The sequence below is a fragment of the Canis lupus genome, chromosome 7 (assembly GCF_003254725.2).
Source record: "Canis lupus dingo isolate Sandy chromosome 7, ASM325472v2, whole genome shotgun sequence".
Taxonomy (NCBI): domain Eukaryota; kingdom Metazoa; phylum Chordata; class Mammalia; order Carnivora; family Canidae; genus Canis; species Canis lupus.
In genome coordinates, this window is record NC_064249.1 from 70,575,103 (window position 1) to 70,598,402 (window position 23,300).

Genomic DNA, 23,300 nt, shown 5'->3' on the forward strand with positions numbered 1-23,300 from the left:
CTTAATATTTTGTGATGTATTCCTATCTTTCGTAATCTATTAAGTGGCAGGAGAAATGGGAAAGCCTCAGTTGAGGCATTGCACTGTCCTTGTAGAATCCCTGGGTCCCTGCTCTCACTTATGAGATGCCTCACTAAGAGTCCACACCAGATGTGGTCAATGGTTTCTGTGGGAATAGATGGCTCTCATTCAGAAAATATTCTTCATTTCCATGGCTGTAATTTTTTTTTATTGCATTCAATTATACATTTTCTTTTTTGTTTTCATTCTCTAACACTATTGTGTGTGTTAATGAGTACATATGCATGATTAGTTAATTTGGTGTTTTTGAAATTGAAAATCTAACATCAGGTTTCACCTGTCATCTTACCCAGGGAAGTTCCAGCTCATTCTATATGATCAATTCAGCTGCCACATCTTCAAGGATTATGCAACCCATTCCATTCCTCCAATTAGATTAGATGTCCCTTTTATGTGATAACCTCATACTTTGTGTTGTGCTCCCCCTAGCATAGTGTTGTGATATTCATTCCTGCCCTAGGCTATGAGTTCTCTGGAGGCAGGAACAATCTGATTCTCTCTTTGTATCCTGGGTTTAGTTTGGCGTGTAGTGAGGCACTCAATAGATAAGACTATAAGATACTTATCTAGAAGCAACAAAAATGGGGGCAGCCCAGGTGGCTCAGCGTTTAGTGCTGCCTTCAGCCCAGGGCCTGATCCTGGAGTTCTGAGATCGAGTCCCACATCAGGCTCCCTGCATGGACCTGCTTCTCCCTCTGCCTGTGTTTCTGCCTCTCTCTCTCCATGTCTCTCATGAATAAATAAAATCTTAAAAAAAAACAAAAAACAAAAATGGCACCCTTTGCATTAGCACTTAAATAGTAAATACTATTCCAGGTATGAAAGGAAAAGGTTTCATTCATTCTTTCTTCCATGCTTCTGCAACTTATTCTTGAATGTAAGACAGCATGTACCTGTCCCAGTTCTTTATCCATATAAGCTGTCTCCAATCCTCTGCTCTACAAACCACTTTAGTAATTCTCTCTTGGATTCAATTCTTCCAAGTTCTTTAGTTAGCTCATTAAATGCACATTTACCCTATGCTTGCATGTAAACAATGCTGACTTATTTCTTCCCTTAAAGTCTAAAGAGAAAAACAACTCAAAAATTCTCAGCATTAAACAAAGGAAGCCTAGGTATTAGTCAAAGTATAATTCCATTGCATCAGGCCCAAGCATCCTTTTTTTTTTTCCAAGCATCCTATTTAATAAGGAAGTGTTCTCCCTTTGAGTAAAATCCATCTGTATCAGTGTTCCAGGGTACTAACTTGAGCAGAACTATTCAGCATTTTATTGCACACAGCTAAACTTTGATAAAGGCAAAATCTTTTTAGCCTCTAATTCATAAAACCTCCTAATTTACACATCAGCCACACTTTTTTGGAGTGCCCACTGGGATAATTATAGTGGTTGGTTCACTTCTGTCTGCTTTATTTAGATAATAAGCCCAAAAGGCCAGGGATGTCTTTGCAATTTCTATCTATAGCACTGAATACAATATGTATGAACAACATTTGTGAAATATTAATGCTAGGTTCTTAATGTCTTTTTGTAACAAATCCTTAGAATAGTCTAGGGGCTATATTAGAATCAAGTTCTGTTTATGTTCTTCTTGAGATTTCTATATTGATTCCAACACGAGAAATTATAGGCCATTGGTGTATCGTTTAGAATTTTCTTGAACATTCTTAGCAGTGTAGGACTGGTACTTAGTTCTACATTTGAATCATGTATATGGTTTTCTCTAGATCCAATGCCAATTATTTCATTAATTTTTTTCCTAAAGGATAGCTCAGTAAAGTATTTTTTGTACTTATTCTTTGTACAAAAAAATCAAGACATTTTAAAATCTGTTCAGTATTTCACAACTAAAGAAGATGCTAATCTAGGATTTGAACATATTGATTCCAGACTGTAGGGTCTTAACCACTACAACCTATAGCAAGTTTTATCCTACAATAAGTGAGGAGGTACTTCAATTTTGAAAAATAGAGTTAAATTATAAAATTCCTGAAAAAACTATTCAACTTATTTGTAGTATTTATAGTCTGAGATTTATCCATCAGTTTTATTTCAATACTTTTTATTACTAATCTCATACTTACTTTTATAATAAAGTCCACACCAATATACAGAATTTTGCTATTTAAAAACTTATGAGTAAATATAAATGCTTTTAAAGTATAATAATACCCTTTGAAAACTTGCTTAGGAAAAATAATAATTTATTAACTAAATCTCCATAGTAACAATAGTAACATCTTGGTATTAACTGGACAGCATGCATGCCTGTACATGTACACACAAATCATTTAAACCTTGCTTTTCCATTTTACTTCACTTCTTTCCTAGACTACTAAAAGTTATTTTAAAATGACCCACTTATTCTTCAGCTGAAGAATTATGCTTATTATGTTTTCTGTACATTGTATTCACTCATCCATTGAATATTTGTTGATTGCAATGTTCACGTGCTTGGCATACATCAGTAGAATAAAACAACTTTCACATGGAGCTTACACTCTAGTATCAGAAGACAGACAACAAACAATAGATGTAATGAATAAGTAACTTCTCTAGTAGGTTGGAAAGTGATGTGTGCTCTGGAATAAAGAAAAAAACATAGGCTGGGTTAGTTGATAGAAAGTACTGGGCCATGAGAGCTGATATAAGCTGGAACACTGAAGAAGATGACCCAGGCAAGCATCTTTGAGAAAGCTGACTTGACAAAGGAGAAGTCAGCCAGGCAGCAGGAGGAGGGAAGTTCATCCTGGTCAGTCAAGGGTATTTTTGTTACTTAAAACTGATTGCACAATCTTATTCTTGTTAGAGAAACTTTCAACTGTAAAAAAACTAGATTCATCATTCAACAGCCCAAGATGGTAATTGTTTCTCTTCTGCAAACAGACTGGATAGAAATTTCTTACTCTGGTAAGAAATTCATCAGGCTTTCCTCTGAACTGAAAGAGATGGAATCAATTGGGAGCTCTGAGAGCAAGAAGACAGGCAGCCAGGAGGTGGGCTCCTGAATTGATGGCATTTACCATTATAATAAATTGAAAAAGAACAGATAACAAGTTGAACTTCACCAAAGGTTAGTACTTAAAAATGCTCCAGGGACAGGCAGTAAAGGAACTGAAAACAAAGAAGTGATCAGAACTTTGCCAGGAGTGGTACTCAACAAGACCTCCATGATGGACCAAGTTGGGTCTATTAGAAAAATGGAGTTGAGGACAGGAATGTCTGGAGCCCAGATGGAGAACCATCCTCCCCTACCATGGGGTCAGAGATCGAGATAGAAGTTTCAGAAGCCAGCTTCTAAATGTGTATTATTTCTCAACTCAAATTATTATTTCCTCAAAGAAGGCTTCCCAAATTTCCTACTACATAAACTTGCCTGGCTTTACAAGCTCATAAGATTTCTAGAAATGTAATGGAATTATTAATTATATAATAGTGATTTACAGTATGTGTTGCCCTCTAAAATAAAAGCTTCATTAAGGCCGAGAACCAGGTTTGTTGGTCTTACTTCCCATTGTTTCTCCAGCACCTAGCCCAGTATCTGGATCAAACAAACACCACCATTAATGTTTTTCAAATGCGTAAATGAGGACATCCACAATACAGAGCTTCAGAGTGATTAGGACATAAAATGTAGCCAATTATTTTAGTAGGATGTAACAAAGGAGTATAGTCAAGAGAAAAAAAAATCAAACATGTGAAGGGCTAGTTGGCAACAAATAACAAAAGAACCAATGTTTATAGAAATAAAGAAAATGTACTGATTTCAATAACTGAAAACATTGTTCTTCCTTCATGGTCTATAGAGGGACAATGTAGGAAACATTTATCTGAAGAACTATATTGTATTTTTTCCTAAAAATTAAATTTAGGGAATTAAATTAAACTAAAATGTATTTTCCATGATGTTAAAATATTATCCCTAGCAGAAGCATTAACTTAATAATTTGAAGGAGGGTGTATGAGCCCCAAACCTGGAATCAAACCATTAGGGTAGCCTCCTAATCCTGTCCCTTTTAGGATAGACAAGTCACTTAATTTCCATTTCCTCATCTGGAAGATGGGGGTAGTAGCAAGAATGTAGTTATATTACATATATGAAGTGCTTATAGTAGTTCCTGGCATAAGGTAAGTTCGATACATGTTCTTACTGCTTTTTTTATCTATATATTTTTAATAATATAGACCCTACAGACTACCATATTACTTCCTAAACATTTAACAATGAATTAAATGCTTACTTGCCCCAACAAACATCCCTGGTACCTGGCAATTCTCTTTTTCTCCTCTTAATGAGCTTTTGATAAATCTTTTTTTACAGGTACTTTACAATAGTACATTTCCTCAAATTCCTCGTTGAAGTAGACAAAGGAAAATTTATAATCTTTTAAGTAATATGCTTTGAATGCTATTTATTATGCTTATAATTACCAAATTAATTATAATTATACCTTTTAAATCAACCTGACAATTAATTTTAAAATAAAGTGATTTTCAAAGTTAAACTGATAAACTGAATTCAGCCCAGTTACCAGATATTAAAGAAAAAGGAATAAAAATGCACAAAGCTTGTGAACATACTTCGTAAGTATTCACATCGTCTCTAATATTTACACGATAGATCATCATGATTTTTGTACTCTGAAGTAAGAATGAGTGAAGCAGCACAATATTAGGCACATGGTAACTGATTGATAAATATTGATTGAATAAATGGCTGAAGTGATAATATTTCATATGTGAAGGGCTATGCAGCTCATGGAATGATTGGGATCTATCACTACTGAACATATTACCAATAACTGTACTATACGTTATTCTATGGCAGACAAATAGAAGGAAAAATGTCGAAGAACTGATACAAGAAAAAAATTTTTAAATCTTCTTTCATTGCTATCTAGGATTTATTCTTTTACTAGTTGAAAATATGATTGATTAAAGGGAAATCAGAAGAAGCACATTTCCTGTGCTCAAATGAATCCATCATATCGATATTCTCATCTATATGTTTTTCATCAAGTTTGGGCAGCCAATGTTTATTTGTCTCTGCATTATATAGTGTAGTATGCTCAGAGCAATAAGAGTAACACAATCTCACATGGGTATCATAACAAATAACTATGTAGTATTTAAACTCTATATTGGATATAAAAATACCTCAAGTTCTATTTACTATGCATAGGTTTATGATAGAGAAAAGCAGTGCCTCTGGCCTCTACTCCCTTCCTATAGTAAAGTGCTATTACAGGATGGATGGGGAAGACAGGGATAAGACAGGGCTAGGGGGGCACAGATATAAGTAGCAACCCTGCTTCAAGTGCCACTCTGACCTAGACCTCCTCGGGGATATCCTAGAAACTGCACTTCTCTCCCCTGCTACGACTGTGCCAGGGACAGGGAGCACCATGATTAGCAGAAGGATCTCCAAGCACAAAAGACAACAATGATGGAGCCCAGTGATGAACAGTGTTAGCCTCTGTCCTGTGCCCTGTCCTCTGCCACCAGCTCCCTCTGCATGGCTGCAGCCACATCCTGACTATGTCAGGAAGGATTTAAGGCACTCAAGCTGAACATTTATCAAGTTCTGGCTCTACTCTGTGCCCCAGGTAAGAGGAAATGATCAAGATCAACTTTTTCTAAGCCCTGTTGGTTACCCTGTGCCACCATTTGGTCATTCAATCCATGACTTTCTCCCCATGCCCACATCCCTGCTGAGCTTCCAGTTTATTTAGGACAAGGGTCTTGTTTATTGCCGCCACCCCCTTCCAAGGATTTGGTGGGACTAAAGATTCCAGTGGGGGTGGGGGCATTTCCTACTATCAATCCCTCTCCTACTCCACTGGTCTCACCGGATGTCCTGCACCCAAGCCTACCAGCCAGACCCACACTGACATACCTGAGACATGGAAAACCCAAAGTGGAGATGGCACTTGCCTATTTTGAAGTCTAGCCAGGTTTTACTGTTTCTATACAAAATTTGAAAGAGCATAGAAAATAAAGATAAGTCCTCACACTTTTCTGTTTCATACACGTGGCCAGAGTCATACTATGGACCTGAGATTCCTTGCTGCTCTGCTCTACCACCTGCTACCCATTCATTACTTGCTGTTGGACCCTATGTTACTGACACATTCACCTTCTTCACAGTCTTCAGTGGGTACCATCTTTTCTGAATCACAGATTCTGTTCACTGGGCTGGACTTAGCACCATGCTTCCTCTGCTCTAATAACACTGGGCAGGCCATGCCCAACCATGGCATCACATAGAAATAGATATATGGCACTCGTTTTAAAGCAGTAGTATATATTTTTAAGATACCGTGGCCTGTAACTATCTTTGAAAATGTACTCCACGAAGTTTCCTACATACTCTAACAATAAAAGAGTCTATTTCTTCTCTATCTTATGCCCCTGAAGTTGAGATCAAAAGGACTGGAGGGAAAATATGTTTTCCAAGGCTCCAAGGTCAGTATTTCATGAATAATTCTTTCACTCTACTGACGAATACCAAAAAATCGGCAAGTTAACAAGCTCTCCCAAAGTGAGTTGAATACTCCCTATTCATCCATGATTTTGTTTCCTTTTAAGTATCTTTTTTTTCCCCTCTAGAGTCTCAAGTACAGATATAGGATGGAGGGGAAAGAGCTGAAGAGTAATTCTACTTGATCCCACAAATGATCAAACACAAACTTTAACAGCTGTTGCAGTTAGGAACATACAGAATAGTGACTAAAATATATAAAAAGAACTAAAAGTCATCTTTTTGAAGGAATAGGACTCTGCTTATGAGAAAGTGGTACTAAAAAGGAAAGACCTAGTTAAAAAGAAGACCTATCATAGCATCCTGACATGGCAAATGGCTCAGATACCTCCCAGGATTCTTTTTTATTCCATACATCATTAGAGCAACATCTCTCTTATGGTTTTGCCATTCTTCATTTGAAGGAAAATTCAGGTCATTTCTATTGGTTCACACAGCAAAATTTCCAAATCTTTACGGAGAGTAAGAGTTACTAAGATGCGAACTGTTGAACCATAAAACTGCATTGTGTGAATGACAAGAGGAAATCTGAGCATCATTAACACATTAAAATCAAGCCTGATTCAAGGGCAGGCAAAATTTAAAACAATGCATTAAGCCAACTCTTAATGAGAGTCTTCACTTAGTGCAGTTGCTTTCCAAGAGTATCAGTAGAATATACTCAACAAAGGTTTTCTTGAAGATACTAGAGTTCTATCTTGGGGCAAAGAAAACCAGGAAGAGCAAGGTCTCTTTTCTTTGTTTTTCAAAAATGATATTTTCAATTTGCAAGTTCATTAAGAATAGCCATCTTAAGCCACCATATTTCAATAATAATAATTTTAAAACTCTCAGTGTACTTACCTACCTAAATAAGGACATTATACTAAAATCCCTTATATTTAGGTCTTAAAGTATCTTATATTTATTATTAATATCCAAAGTACTTTACAGAAAAAAAAGTACTTTACAGAGCTTCTGATTAATATAAAATCTTTCACCAAGATATATCTAAGAGTCTTTTTGGTTTGTTTTCCTCAAATTCCTAGCCTCTGCTTGTTTTACTAAGAGTTGTCTCTGTTATAAAAGTTTAAATTTCTAAATTCATCATCTGTGGAGCAGCAAATAACAGTAATAGTGCTCTACATTACATAGCACTTACTGCTTTTCTGTGTTTTTAAAAGGAATAGGTCTCTGCTTATGAGAAAGTGGTACTATATAGCTGAACATGGTACTGTATGGTCTCAAGTTATTTTCTTCTGTGTCTATCTTATTTATTTATTTATTATTATTTATTTATTTATTTTTAAAGATTTTATTTATTTATTATGAGACACACACACACAGAGAGGCAGAGACAGACAGAAGGAGAAGCAGGCTCCATGCAGGGAGCCCGATGTAGGACTTGATCCTGGGACTCTAGCATCACACCCTGAGCCGGAAGGCAGATGCTTAACAGCTGAGCCACCCAGGGATACCGTGTCATCACATTTAAACATTTTGTGAATATCTAATTCTGCTACATGACAATGTTAAGAATATAAAGACTAAAAAGACAAAGTAGTGCACTGTTCTGTTTGGAAACTAAAAACAAATAAACCTAGCACATGAAACAATCCATACTATCGGTGCATGCTTTATTAAACACAAAGGTACCAGGAGAAAAATTAATTTTCCCCTTATAGGTAGCTATCATAGAGTATTATAGAAAGGTGGAATTACTTTAACTAAGTCTGAAGGTTTTGATAGAAATCAACAGGAACACATGGTAAGGAAAGATATTTTGGAAAGGCTCAAATCTACTTGGGTGCACTCAGGGTGCAGCATTTCAAGGGACAGGTCTAAAAGGAGAAGGAGAACAAGTTGATTAAGAGAGGAGATTGCTTGGTCATTTATGCCCTTAAATCCCCATCTGATTTCCATACTGTAGACAGTAGCCCCTGAAAGTTTCCAGGTAGGAAAATCACATTTGAACTTTAGAAACAGAGCTTGGCAGCAGCTGGAGGAACTTTCAGCACTTCATCCTCATCCACTTACATCTTTACCTTCTTACCCTCCAATTCTGAGGCCAATCGATCCACTCCTGAGCAGGTCTTAACATGTGACTCCCCAGAGGGAACCTGACCCATCCCTGGTCTCTTCTCCCTTCTATTTTGCCTTTGCCATTAAGATTGCCCGGTAAGGGATCCCTGGGTGGCGCAGCGGTTTGACGCCTGCCTTTGGCCCAGGGCGCGATCCTGGAGACCCGGAATCGAATCCCACGTCGGGCTCCCGGTGCATGGAGCCTGCTTCTCCCTCTGCCTGTGTCTCTGCCTCTCTCTCTCTCTGTGACTATCATAAATAAATTTAAAAAAAAAATTAAAAAAAAAAAGATTGCCCGGTAATAATTTCATTATCATGTATTAATTCAATTCCAGAAGAAACACTTTCAAAATAGAGCACGGCAGAAAGCTCTAGGGGCATTTCCCCCCTTCAACACAGCATACTTTGAAAAGAGGCAGTTGAGAAACAGTGTATTATTGATCATATTTCCAGTGTTTGTCCCTCCCACGATTTTAGCGCTGCTTAGCGTCATTTTAGCTGGTGGGCTAGGGGAAGTGACCATAACAACTCCAAATATGGAAGAAGATGCCTGTTTGATGAACTCCTTTTCTTTCTAGATGCATTCAAGTGGAACAGCTAAACTGGACCTACTTTTTATAAGTTTGTTTGAATCAAATATATGTGTTCTTTTATTATAGTCCAATAAATGATATATTCTGTCATAGTCTGGAGAATCTTATAATTCTTTTGTTCTCTTGAACACACCTCCACAGTACATTCTGACTCTTGTCTTAGCCAAAGCAGTAGCAAAACAGAGTAGGAGGCAAACACATAATGCCAACAGGAGATCTGTCAAGTGTGGGACTTCCTAATCAATGAGTCTAAGTCTCCTCCATTTTCTCTCCTGTAAACACCATCAACAGCTATGATCTTAATTCATTGTTGCCCTCCTTTATAATGAATTAAAGTTGCCCTTTCCAAGCCTTAAGAAAAATAAAATCTGTGGTGGAAACCCTAATTAAATTTTACACACACACACACACATGCACTACTACTGCATAATAACAAACACATAGGATTGAAATAGAAGACTAATGACAGAAATAACTGATGATTCTCAGATGTTGTTTAAAAGAAGTGAAAATTGCCAAGACAATTCCTCTTCTTGCATCTATTTCATACCATGAAATTTAATGAAGTCTTTTTGAGTGCTAACATTAAAATGACCTTTATAACACTTTTAATTCCAGAACTTCAGGATGGAAAAGTAGCTATTTTTGAACAAACAGCGCTTGATACAACTGAAAAACGATGGTTATTAACTTTGTCATCATTCATAAAAGAAAAATTTTAAAAGGCAACGTCATCAATGCCTTTTTCTCATTTGTTTGAGGACTACGTAAATACAAAAATCACTTTCAAAAGGCAGAACTGATTATTCATATTGTCAGCAGTTCTAGTTGCTGTAAACTTATGTAAGATGAGTATTAACGTAAGTTGGTGAAAGTAATTTACACAGGGCCAATCTCTTTAGTCATTAGGAATATTACATACTTATGAGAAACAACTATGACAAAACACTCAGCAGCTTCAAGTCTGGGGACAGGGGTTGATTTGTCAGTGACCTTTCAGTTATGGTGAATAACAGCAAGGGTGCTTTTCTGTATGATACTAAGGGTTTATCTCTAGCAACTTCCAACTTAAATAGCCCCCATCCTGCAGATCACACTCGTTTTAAAATCAGACTCTAAGAAAGAAATACTAATGATTTCCAAAATTAATAGCATCCATTTGAACATGGAACACAGCTTTTGAGCACTCCAAGAAAAGCAGAACGATAGGTCATCTGGGAAAAATATTAAAATAAGTCAGTCAAATAATTGGAAATAGTAATGAGAATTCAAAAACTGTTATAAAAACATTCTATATTTTACTAGTTAGGACATCTCTTAATTCTAGGTATTATGTAATAAAATGAGGCGGTAGTAGGGAATTAAATGTACTCTCAAATAATTTTTTATGAAATTATTTTTATTTTTATAAAAGTATTTTTATTTTTATAAAAGCATTTTATGCAGGAAGCCCAATGATTTTTGGTAATTCTAATTTGTCCAGTGTTTTGCACTCTTCAAAGTTTTAAGTAATGAAAAACTTTAAAATTCCAGAATTTTTGATTCAATCTAGAAGTCTAGTAATAGAAATTACTCAAGAATATAAATATGAATCATCCTTATGGTCTCTGTAGAAAATCAAATATTTCTGTGCCTAATTGAAATACAAGCCACATACAATAAAATCATGTACAATTTAGTGTTTGTCAATTATATGCCATTGTAGAAACACCACTTAGGCCAGGATATAGAATATTCTTTCCATCCCCAGAAAGTTCCCTTGTGCCCATGGCAGTTGACACTCTCCCCCTACTCCCAGTTGCTAAAAACCACTATTTTGCTTTCTGTCCCTGTAACTTGCTTTTTCCCCAGAATTTTCTATCTGTAGAATCACACAGTATGCAAAGTTTTGTGTTTGGCTTCTTTCACTTTGAAAATGATGTTGAGACATATCCAAGTTGCATGAATTAATAATTCGTTCCCCTAGCCCTATTCTACAGTTTATTTATCCACCAGTTGATGGACACTTGGTATTTCCAGTTTTTCTTATAAAGCTTCCAAGAACATTTGAGACAGGTCTTTGCATAAACTGGTGTTTTCATTTCTTTTGGAGAGATACCTACTACTGGGGTCCTGAGCCACAAGGAAAGTGCTTGCTTTACTTGGTATGAAATTGTTTCGCAAAGTAGCTGCACCACTCTGCATTTCTACTCACAATGTATGAGATTTCCTACTGCTCTGCATCCTTTCCAGCATGTGTTGTCAGGCTTTCTTTTTATTCATTCTCCCGGGTGTGATTTCACTTGTGATTTTCATTTACATGTATCTAATGATGTTGAGCCTCTACTCATGAGCTCATTTGCCATTCCTTATATAGTCTATGGTGAAATGCCTAGTCAAATAATCAGGTTAAATTGTTGAGTCCTTATATTTACTAAGCACAAAATTTTTATCACCTGTTTTACAAATGTTTTCTCAGTCTGTGGCTTATCTTTTAATTTTCTAAGTAGTATAGGGATCCCTGGGTGGCGCAGCGGTTTGGCGCCTGCCTTTGGCCCAGGGCGCGATCCTGGAGACCCGGGATCGAATCCCACGTCGGGCTCCCAGTGCATGGAGCCTGCTTCTCCCTCTGCCTGTGTCTCTGCCTCTCTCTCTCTCTCTCTCTGTGACTATCATAAATAAATAAAAAATTAAAAAAAAAAAACATTTAATTTTCTAAGTAGTATATTATGAAGAGCAATATATTTTAATTTTAAAAAGTCCAATTTATCATTTTCCTTTTATGACCAGTGCTTTTTGCCTCACCTAAAGTCACAAAAATAATCTTTGCTTTCTTTTACATGTTATAGTTTATAATTTATGTGTCTATGATCCAGTTTGAATTTATTTTCTTCACTGGTGATGTAATGAGTAGGGTTTATTTTTTTCCATACAGATGTACAATTCTCCCAGCATCATTTGCTGAAAAAAGTAGCATTTCTGTATCAAATTACTTTGGTTCCTTTATCAAAAGTCAATTCACCATATTCATGGACTTCCTATTTTTTTTCATTGATCTACATAAATATACTTACTTGAACATGACACTGTCTTGATTAATGTATTATAATTTTCAAATGTAGTATATATATACATATATATATGGTAAGAGTTGAAATCAAATAGTATAAGCTTTTCACTTTTTCTTTAAAAATTGTTTTAATTATTCTTTTTCTTTATCTCTTTTCATTTTAGAATCACTTGGTCAATCTACAAAGATGTTTTATGGAATTTCCTCCCTGATTACACTGAAACTACATGGATCACTTTGGAATAGTAAAATATTAGGTTTTCTAATCTATGAACTGAGATCACCTCTGCATTTACTTCTTTTAAAAATTCCTAGTTATGTTTTATAGTTTTCAGCCTATAAACACTGACTATATTGTGCTCAATTTATTTTCAAGTATTGACTTTTTAATGCTATTATAAATTATATTGTTTTTTAAATTTCAATTTCGAATTGTTCATTAGTATAGAGAAATATATTTTTGTTTTTTTCTGAAAATTTGCTAGTTTTGTTTTTTCTTTCACATTTCTAGATGTTTCTACAAATAACATTGAATCATCTAATTAAAACAGTTTCATTTCCTTTTCAGTCTCATGCTTTTTTTCCCCCCCGTTTTATTGCACTACCAAGGACGCCAAGTAAAATATTGAGTAAAAGTAAGAATAGACATCTATGCCTTGTTTCTGATATTAGGGAGAAAGTATTTTCCAGTGTTAAATCTAATGTTAACCACAAGTTTTCTGTGAATGCTATTTTTCAGGATGAAGAAGTTCCTTTGTATTTGCTTCAAGTTTGTTATGGATTTTGTTAAATACTTCAGGGCAAATTAACTTTCTTGTGATGGGAACTTTTAAGATCTATTCTCTTAGTAACTTTCAAATATGCAGCAGAATATGATTAAACATAGCTACTATGCTATACATTATATCTCTATTATATCCCCATGACTTATTTTAATTGGAAGTTTGCACTTTTTGGCCCCATTCACTCATTTCATTCAAAACCAATTTATTTTTAATAGTATTAGAATCTCAATCCATCTATTGCATGAAATATATCATTTGTGTTCAATTTTTAATTATTGTTCAAACACTACTGAGCTTTTAAAATTCCTCATGGAATTTTTTATTGGTCCTTTTGATTTTTCCCAAAGACTTGGAGTATCACTAGGACTACTGCAAATTTCCCATAATTTAGATGAAGTGAAAACTCAAAGGAATATGCCTTTTTAAAAAGCATTCTTAAAAGCCTGACTCAGAGGCAGGTGTGAAAGTGAGAAATGGTATACTAATGGTTGTGATTGCTGTGGTTTCATACCTCTTCCCATCCTGCCCTAAGGAAATGGAAAACCTCTGCACTCCCTTGCATTTTGTAGTTTTACAGAGTTGATCCTTTGTAGAATGCAATTTGAAGTTCAACACAATGACCTGATACTATAAAGAAACATCTCTGAACTCAGGTTATGGCCTTTTTGCAAAAAAAAAAAAAAAAGAAGCTCTCTGCCATCATATCATCACAGCAGAACTCTTTGGCCACATACATTAACACAGTAATGGGGGCAGGGTGGCACTTTTGCAGCAACAAATGAGGCCCAGAAATCAAAGGAAATCCACAGGTTTCAAGTTGCTCAATCAAGAACTTGTGTTATCTTATTTCTTCTGATCAACTTGTATGAAAATGGCATTAATGTGCTAACACCAAAAATTTCAATTGATACTTAAGTGAATTTCATATCTTCCTCTCTGACAGCTTATGTATTCAGTTAGAAATTATTTTGAGTTTCTCATAAATGGGTGGCATTGATTTAGGGATTCAAAGACATGATTTTTTTTGTTTGTTGTTTAATCTGAGGATGTGGTCAATTATAAAGATGACCACAAATTCTTGCCTTCCCGGTGCTAATAGTGACGTTACAGATTGTCTCATCCAAAAGTCAGTTGCTTTGGCCAATGCAACATTAGCCTAAGTGATGTGAGCAGAGTCTTGAAGAATGCTTACCACTGGAACTTTCCTTCCAGATACTTTTAATACCTGATATCCATGAGAATAGGCATAGCTCAACCTGCTAGAGATGAAAAGCACATGATCCAAATCAACAGCCAACTGCCAGATCTGTTAGTGAGGCCTTCAGGACTAGCAGCTCCCAGCTAACCCTCAAACTGATCTCAAATCCATGAGCTAACCTCACACATCAACTGAACCTCACTCAAACCAGTAGAATTTTGAGTTACACAAATGGTTGTTGCATTCAGCCATTAGATTTGAGGTGGTTTATTAAACATCAAGGGTTAACTGATACATGATGGGAAAGTAATGTGGCTTTTAAAACAATTTCATAGGAAAGCAGGGTAACATGGCTAAATATTACTAAGCTTAGATTACCAGAATTTGCCAGCAGAGAAACTTTATTATAAAGTGGGGAGAAGCTGAGGAAGTTTAGTTTTAAACTCATCTTTAAAAAATAAAAATAAAACTTAGGTAAATACAGGTAAGCAGAAAGAACTTTGTAGATGAGAATATTAATTCAGCACAGCTGGAAGGACAGATGGAAAATGGGACTTAAGAGCAAATTCTTACACTTCAGTCAATTTGACAGACCACATGAAACATCATATCTCTAATTAGATTACTAGCTTTACATTCAACCCAGGCCATTTGAGGTGACAGACCTAGAAAAAATTCCAAAATGCTCTGATGTTCCTGTCCCTTATATTGGTCCATTATGACTCTAGATTTAAGGTCAGGTCAAAAGAAGAGTTTAATTGGGTTGAAACATTTGAATGAGGCCTAAGAAATGTGTTTCTGGAAATATAAGCATTTGTTTTCATTAAAATAATCTCTACAGTCCTGTAAGTTGGTTTTTATTTTATTAAGTTTACAAAAAGGAATCAGAAGTTCATTTTTTAAAACTTGCCATTACTCTTTTCTTAGCTTTTCTATCTCATGGTGTACAAAATATCATTGTTCTCTATTTGAAATAATAAACCCATCATTTTGCTTTTAGATAGAGGATCAGATTATGCCAAATTGAGGATTGTTGTAACTAATTACTAATCATGATGTGTCTAATCAAAATAGTCATAATGTATCTTGTTATCAGTTCTGTATATGAGCTAAAATTTCAATTAATGTGTCTTTACCTCTACCGAATTTATAAAGTGTCATTTCACTCTTACTCCCCCCTTCAGATCACGGTCAAAGAACTCTGCAAGGAAGCCTATTTATAACTTCAGTCTATTTCAGTTTTACTATGGGTTTCATAGAGCTACGCTCAGTTTATGGAACTCCTGTCAGGGAATATTTGCACTTGCATTGAATGATGTCAGTCTTCTTCATGGATTTGTAAACTCCTTGAGTGCAAAGACCAAATATCTTTAGACTTACCAATTTATTCTCAGCATGGAGCTCAGTGTCTGGTATCTAGCATGCACTGAGCCAATATTTGTTGAAAGGATGAATTAATGAAGAGATATCTCTTTTGCATGCATGAGGTCTCAGTTTAAATGCTAACAATGCAAATGACTGAGGTGAATTTATTCCAGGGAGATGCAACGACTGAGGTCCCAAACAGGAAAAAAAAAAAAAAAAAAAAGCTTCATAGAATCAAGAAACAGACCAGGGGGAACCAAACCAGGATGGTCCACACGGAGAGATGAATTTAGAAGGGGAGTTAGGACATCAGTCATACAGGACCTCTAGGTTCTGATAAGAGTTCAGAGTTTATTCTAAGTGCAATGGGAGAGACTGCAGGGTTTATACACTTTATGGATTGATGATATAATGTATGCTAAAATGACCCTTGCTGCTGCATAGACAATGGAGTGAAGGTAGGCAGGGGTAAGAGCTAGGGAAGAAGTCAGGAACTGTAAAGTAGTGAAGATTTTGACCTTAGGTTCATGCTATAGATATGGAGAAAAGCGGATGAATGTGTAGTATTTGTTTGAGAATCATTAGAATATGTTTGACAGGGTGCCTGGCTGGCTCAGTGGTTGAGCTTCTGTCTTTGGCTCAGGTCGTGATCCCAGGGTTCTGGGGTCCAGACCCACATCAGGCTCCCCTTGGGGAGCCTGCTTCTCCCTCTGCCTATGTCTCTGCTGCTCTGTGTCTCTCATGAATAAATAAATAAAATCTTTTTTAAAAAAGGATATATTTGACAGATGAAAGAGGAACTGAGCTATTTCTCTGCTCTCTATTCTGAGCAACTGAGTGTATGGTATTCTATTCACTGACACATAAAGTCAGCGGAATGGGGGTGTATTAATGGAGGACTGGAAAAAGCACAATCATGTGGAAATATTTAAAGTGTAAAACATTAAAAGTAAAAAGATGGGAATTTGATATATCATGTGAGTACTCATAAAAAGAAAGCTAGAATAGTTTCATTAAGATCAAATAAAATTTTAGAACAAGGAATATAACCAGGGATAATAGAGATATTTCATAATGATAAAGAGATCAATTCACCAAGAGGCCCTTACAATCTTTAGTAGGTCTATACATACCAACAGGGCCTAATAATACAAGAAGCAAAATTTGTTAGGACCAAATGGAGAAATGGACAAGTCCACAACTATAGTCAAGTAATACAGCTCATAGGGAGAAAGGGATGCTTCTTATAAATTATATTTCCTAATCACACATATGCTCTTTCCTGTCAATTGGTATCAAGAATTATGAATTACTGCTATTACCTATATATTTTCAGGATGAGGATATGCAAATAACATATAGAGAATGTGCATAAAGAGAAGTATCAGTTTTCTTATAAAGTAGAAATAAAATAAAAATAAATAAAAATGCACACTAAGTACAAATAATGTATTATACACTTTGAAAAACAAAAAATATCATAAGGACAAAGAGATTTTTGTCTCTGCAGATTTCCCAAACAACTTAAACAAGACAACTGTGTTATCATTGAACACTGCAGTAAACAATACCAAATATGATTAGGTATTGACTTAATAAAACGTCATAGCAATTAAAGTTGGCTTTAGATTTCTATTAACCACCAATAACAACAAAGTGTTTAGTTTCCTTCAGAGCACCGGAGAATAGAATTTTCTTCTCAGGAACTGTCCTGGAATACATTAGATATATGTAATCAAATACCTGAAGTTTCCCCTAATGCTTTCACCATTCTACAAATCTAACCCTGGGTTCTACTCCTGTCCAAGAATCGAAACAGTCCTAAGAAACTATATGAAAAAGAGGATAAACAATCTAGAAACTTTTAAAAAATGGTGTTGATGTTCTTGACACTGTATATTTCTGTCAGACAAAAACAAAAAACAAAAAACATATTTTGGTCCTAACTTTGAAAGCAACTTTTTCCTCTTCAATGAAAGAGTAAAGTAGAAAACGTGATAGTAGTAGAAGGTAGTTTTTTTTTGTTTTGTTTTGTTTTTAAATTTTATTTATTTATTTATTTATTTATTTATTTATTTATTTATTTATTTATAAGAGACAGAGAGAGAGAGAGAGGGGCCAAGACATATGCAGAGGGAGAAGCAGACTCCAGGATCACTCCCTGAGCTGAAGGCAATCGCTCAACTGCTGAGCCATCCAGGCGACCCGGAAGTGGTTTGAATTTAAAAGGATATAGATTAGCCTCTATGCCCACTCCAACCGTGTCTCTGTGCATTTCTTGAAGGTGTGACTTTGAGCAGGTTACTTAATTCCTTGATCTTCATTTTATCCACAAATAAAACAGGAATACCTGGACTCATCTCACAAGGTCATCTCTAAAATTTGAGTAAAATTTTTGGCATGTGATAAAGACTAAATAATTCTTCCCTTCCTCAGTCCATAGATTTTAAAAAGCCACAATATTAAATATCTGGTAAGGCACAACATTCCAAAAGCCATAGTCTCCTCTGAGCACCTACTGTGACAGAGTGTTTCCAGTAACCCTGAGTACTTATTTCTAGTAATACTGAGATCACCTAACGCAGAGTCCCCCAACTTGATAATGCTTGGATTCTAATGACTGGCAATGTGATTTCCAGGTTTGTTATTTATATTTTTGCACTATACAGGATTATGTTCAAGGATTATAAATAGAAAAATACGTTAAATATTTGGACACCCTCAAAGATCTTATGTTTTAAATACTGAAGAAATATTTTATACCACTAAGGCTAAATGGTTTCAATCTTTTGCTTTCTTTTCACTCATAGTTTCTAACTTTTATAAAATTACATAAGTACTTTTATTTTATTTTTCTAAATACTATACATGGCTAGTAAAAAAAAGTTACAAAATTTGTTCTAATGGTCTAATATTGCCTTGTTGCCTTTTCTGAAAGACCTTATAATATACATAGTTGTAAATGCTTCAGTAAAATGATTTAATTATACTGATCTTATAAAAAATTGGCTTAAACTCAGATCATATAAAAAGGTTAATTAAGTAGATTAGATCTATCAACAATTTATTTTATTGGTTAATCCTATATATGCCATAAATCTTTATATGTATATTGAAAGATTTATTTTTTTTATTCTTGCTTGCTCATACAATTAACTTATTTCAAAACATCTTGGGAAAAAAAAACAAAAAATGAGGATAATCAAATGGATAAAAAATCTAAATAAGTTTTCCTTTTCTTGTCTTCAACAATTTATTAAGAACATCATCATCAATCCTAGTATATGGTTTTCCATGGTCAGTATCAGACCTCCACAAGAGACAGAGAGCCAAAGTTTTCCACTGCCTAAATCTCACTGGTCATAAAAGTGTACTATAGTGAATATAATCTGAGTCAGAATTGAGCATTAAGATTGGATTATGGAAAAAAGATTAGATTATAGAATCCAGTTCTAAGCACTCTATACATACCCTGGAGATAAGACTGCATATCAAGTTAGAAGTTTAGTTGGAGTGGTAGTAGAAAGTCATGGTATCCTGATTACCTAGTATTTTATAATGCCATAGATTTAATAGGTTAGGTCAGCAGTTTTAAGAGTAAAAAGTTATGAGTGAAATGGTTGAACTCTAATATTAAGAATCATCATAATGTGAAGCAATTTAAAATAGAAGTTCTATAGTTTCCTCTGGAAAGAATCAAGTTTGGGAATTTTACAAGTGGTTGTTCTTGGAGGTAATTTAGTAATATCATGAAATGAGATTTGCATTTAAACTAAATTTATATATTTTGTGGTTATAAAGTGATGAACATAATGAATCCTGTTCAAGATTTAAACCGTGACCTGAAATTTGCATATATTAATATTTTATTAAAAATTCTGTAGAACATCCTGCTTCAAGTTCTGCCAATTACAAACAGCAGCAATCACACCAGAGGTAGGTAAGAATGTATTTAAGAAGAATAATTACAATAATAACAGTAGTAGTATTAGTAATAGCTCACATGCATTGGGTGTTTCCCTGTCATACACTAGGTCTTATTTATTATTCACAAAAAACTATTGTAGATAGATATTCTGTTGTTCACATCTCAAACATGAAAAGATTTGGAAACAAGGTAATTGACCCAATATGAAGATGCTACAGAGCAGCAGATTTGAAATCAGAGTTTAAAATATCAGTGACCTTCAGAAATACAATACATGCCAGATTTTTTTTAAATTTCTACTCTTGAAAAATATATTGTCTTCCTATGGTTGACTAGGTAGAAATTACATATTTAAAATTTAAGTCCTCAGAGAAAATAGTATTAAAATCCAGGACTAGTGAATCTACAAAAGCTCTTATAAATGTTTGCATGATCACTTAAGTCATTTATTGAAACACTTAATGTTTAAGTCCAGTACTAGGCACTCTTTGTTAATTAGCTCTTTTAATTTTCACAAGTACTCGGGAAGTCACGGCCAGAAGGTGGCCCAGTCAGAGTCCAAAACACAGATATTAATCTGTTCCTAAAGTCCACATTCTCAGCCACAGTGCTTATGATCTAGGGCATTTACATGCTTTCAGTCTCCCCAGTTTTCATTTATCAGGCTTTGTTCAATACAAAACTTTCAGAATACCCCTTCCCTACATTATGTGTAAGATAATTGAAAAATTGTTACAGGTTAAAAGTGAATATACGTTCCAAGAGATCTAGTCCTCCATCTAAATATTCTGTATCTTTCCATTTATGTCTAAGAGGTACTGACTCACCTGGAATCTCAGGTATTTGAGATGCAGAATACTTGTATGCTCGAGAAGCGAAACCTTTGGATGACCTGTATTTCTCAACATCTATCTGCCCAAGATAAATTCATGTCATGGCCAAAGCACCATTTTCATTGCCTAGCTTGTGTCTTCTTGGCAGCTACTGGACTGGAGTATACTTCTAAGAGATGGCATGTCACCTGTGCTCATTTAATTCTTCACCCCTCCTCCCCAGGACTGCCTGGAGTAACTACTACAATTCTTCCATCTGATTAAATTTTATTGTCTTTCTTCAATTCCAGTTCTGTTTTGCTAATTAATCCCAACTGGAGTGACTGGTAATTTAATATATTGGAGCAGAAAATTTTGACATTGAGGAAAAGATATACAGAAGCAAATGTACATGCATTTGAAGTACAGGTAAGGGAAGCTCACAGTTAGGGGAGGATCTGCATATAGATAATCACAATAGGTCCATTTTCATCATAACCCATTTCAAGGGGACAGCCTCTCCATTTTACAGTAATTTTACAACAATAAGGAGAATGTAGATTGTAGCAATTACAGGTTTCATAAAACTGTATTGTAGTATTATTTTACAAGAAGAATGCTTGTCATGAAACTCCCCTTGTATTAAATGTTAAGTCCCTATACTTTACATAAGTAATAAAAATATCTTTAAATACATCAGCATATGCTAAGCTAATAATAAATATTTCAATCCATATACCAATGCCTCTTTGTGGTAGCCTATTTTTTTCCCATCCAACATATGTCTCTTAAGTTATAACTTTCCAATTTATAAGAAGGCAGAAATATTCCTGAGCAGGTCATGATGTCAGATATCTGCAAAGAGTAAATGTATTTTGAAACTCTTACCCGATCTTAGTGAGACGAGTGTAATCTGTTCCACAATTCCATTAATCTGAGATTATATCTGAGTAAACTAGATGTTTGCTGGTCCTTTCAACAGTTTCCCAGGAAGAGGTATGAGTAGTAATCACTGAAAGTGCTCCGGAGCACCATTCACAAAGTGCTGAAATACACGGGGAAACAGAAAACAAGCACAGATTTGTTAACAGAGTTTCGTAGTTACTTTTTCAATACTACATACACATGTTAAACCAAATGAGTAACAGCCTCATCTTATCTTTTAACCAATAGTTCATTGGCAGGCTAATCTAGTCAATGAGAATGTGGGCTCTGCGCCCAATGTCGAGACTTCAGGTCAACCCCTCAGCAACCCACCTGCCTCTTGGTCAAGCTATGGACACCCTCTGCAGAGGACTGTGAAAAAGACATGTTAATACTAGTGCTCTTAATGGTGGCTCAGTAAAAGTTAGTTGTTTTATCTCTTCCTCCCCACCCCCAGCCTTTTTTTCCTTTTCCTGGTGAACAGAACACCCATTAATTGAGCACATAATATAGAGCAATAGGTGGTACTTTATATAAATTATCTCACTTCATCTTCAGATGACATGTTATTAAATCTGTTTTGCAAATAAGGAAACCAAGATTTGGGGAATTAGTAATTTATCATATGTAGATGACAAGAAATCAGTATAATTGGGACTTAAAACCATGTCTGTCTGATCTCCAAATTCTTTGCTACTTCTGAACTCTCATGCTGGAGGGCTGACTTTGAGTATTTTGATGCTATCCAGAGCAAACAGCAAACATAAAATTTAACTCTTACTATTGGTTTCATATTATCTCATGTTAAAATATACTATTTTTTATAAAGTTGCCTTAGGTTTACTTACATTCAGGATTTTTTTTTTAAGATTTTATTTATTTATTCATGGGAGACACACAGAGAGAGGCAGAGACACAGGCAGAGGGAGAAGCAGGCTCCTTGCAGGGAGCCCAATGTAGGACTCAATCCTGGATCCCCGGGATCATGCCCTGGGCCAAAGGCAGACGTTCAACTGCTAAGTCACCCAGGTGTCCCTACTTACATTCAGTTTTAGGAGACAGAATGAGTGCAACTGAAATTACTCAGTGAAATTCAACCATGAAACACATTAGAACATTCAAATAAATTTTTATTTTTTAAAGATTTTATTTATTTTAGAGAGAGAAAGAGAATGTGTGTTCAAGTGGGGAAAAGGGCAGAAGGGGAGGGAGAGGGAAATGGAGAGAATCCCAACCAGACTTTTGCTGAGTGTGGAACTCGATCTCAGGACCCTGAGATCATGTTCTGAGCTGAAACCAAGAGTCGGATGCTTAGCTAATAGAGCCAGCCAGGCACCCCTCAAAGAAGTTTTTCTATTTAACTTTATATCACAAAAGATTGATTTATACTGACATTGACCACCATGGAAAGAACTGACAAAACACAACTTGTTCAAATTACTAGTCAAATTTATAGAACAAGTAAAGTTGTGTTCTGAAGTCAATTTGATAGATTTTCATTATCATAGTATCTTTAATAAAAATCTGCCAACAGAAAAAAAATATTTAATCATATTCCCACCACATCATCATAGCCATTGCTAATAATATACTATCTTTTACAGACTATTATTTTATGGTGAGATTTTTCCTAGATATATAGCAACACTATATTCTGTTTAGTTAATATTAGAACAAGAAGTTCAGTTTTAAAAGTTTGTAAACATTTTATTTTATTAAATAATCTAGTACAGCGGCACCTGGGTGGCTCAAGGGGTTGAGCATCTGACTCTGATTTCAGCTCAGGTCATGATCTCGGGGTTGTGAGACTAAATCCGGCATCTAGCTTCATGCTCAGTGGGGAATCTGCTTGAGATTCTTTCCCTCTGCTTCTCATCCCCACCCTGTGTACACACAGACACATGCTCTCTAAAATAAATAAATAAGTCTTTTAAAAAATAATGCATGACACATTTTATGTAAAA

The 23,300-nt window shown here is 35.2% G+C and overlaps 1 protein-coding gene across 7 annotated transcripts in view; it reads right to left on the reverse strand.

Annotated features, from left to right (window-relative positions):
* The window catches only part of DLGAP1 (DLG associated protein 1), an 871,196-nt gene that overhangs the window by 730,207 nt on the left and 117,689 nt on the right, over positions 1 to 23,300 (reverse strand). For all 7 annotated transcript variants that reach the window (XM_035718637.2, XM_035718634.2, XM_035718633.2 and 4 more), the window contains exon 2: positions 21,301 to 21,457. The gene's annotated coding sequence lies outside the window, so the exon portion shown is untranslated. The remainder of the gene's footprint in view (positions 1 to 21,300; positions 21,458 to 23,300) is intronic.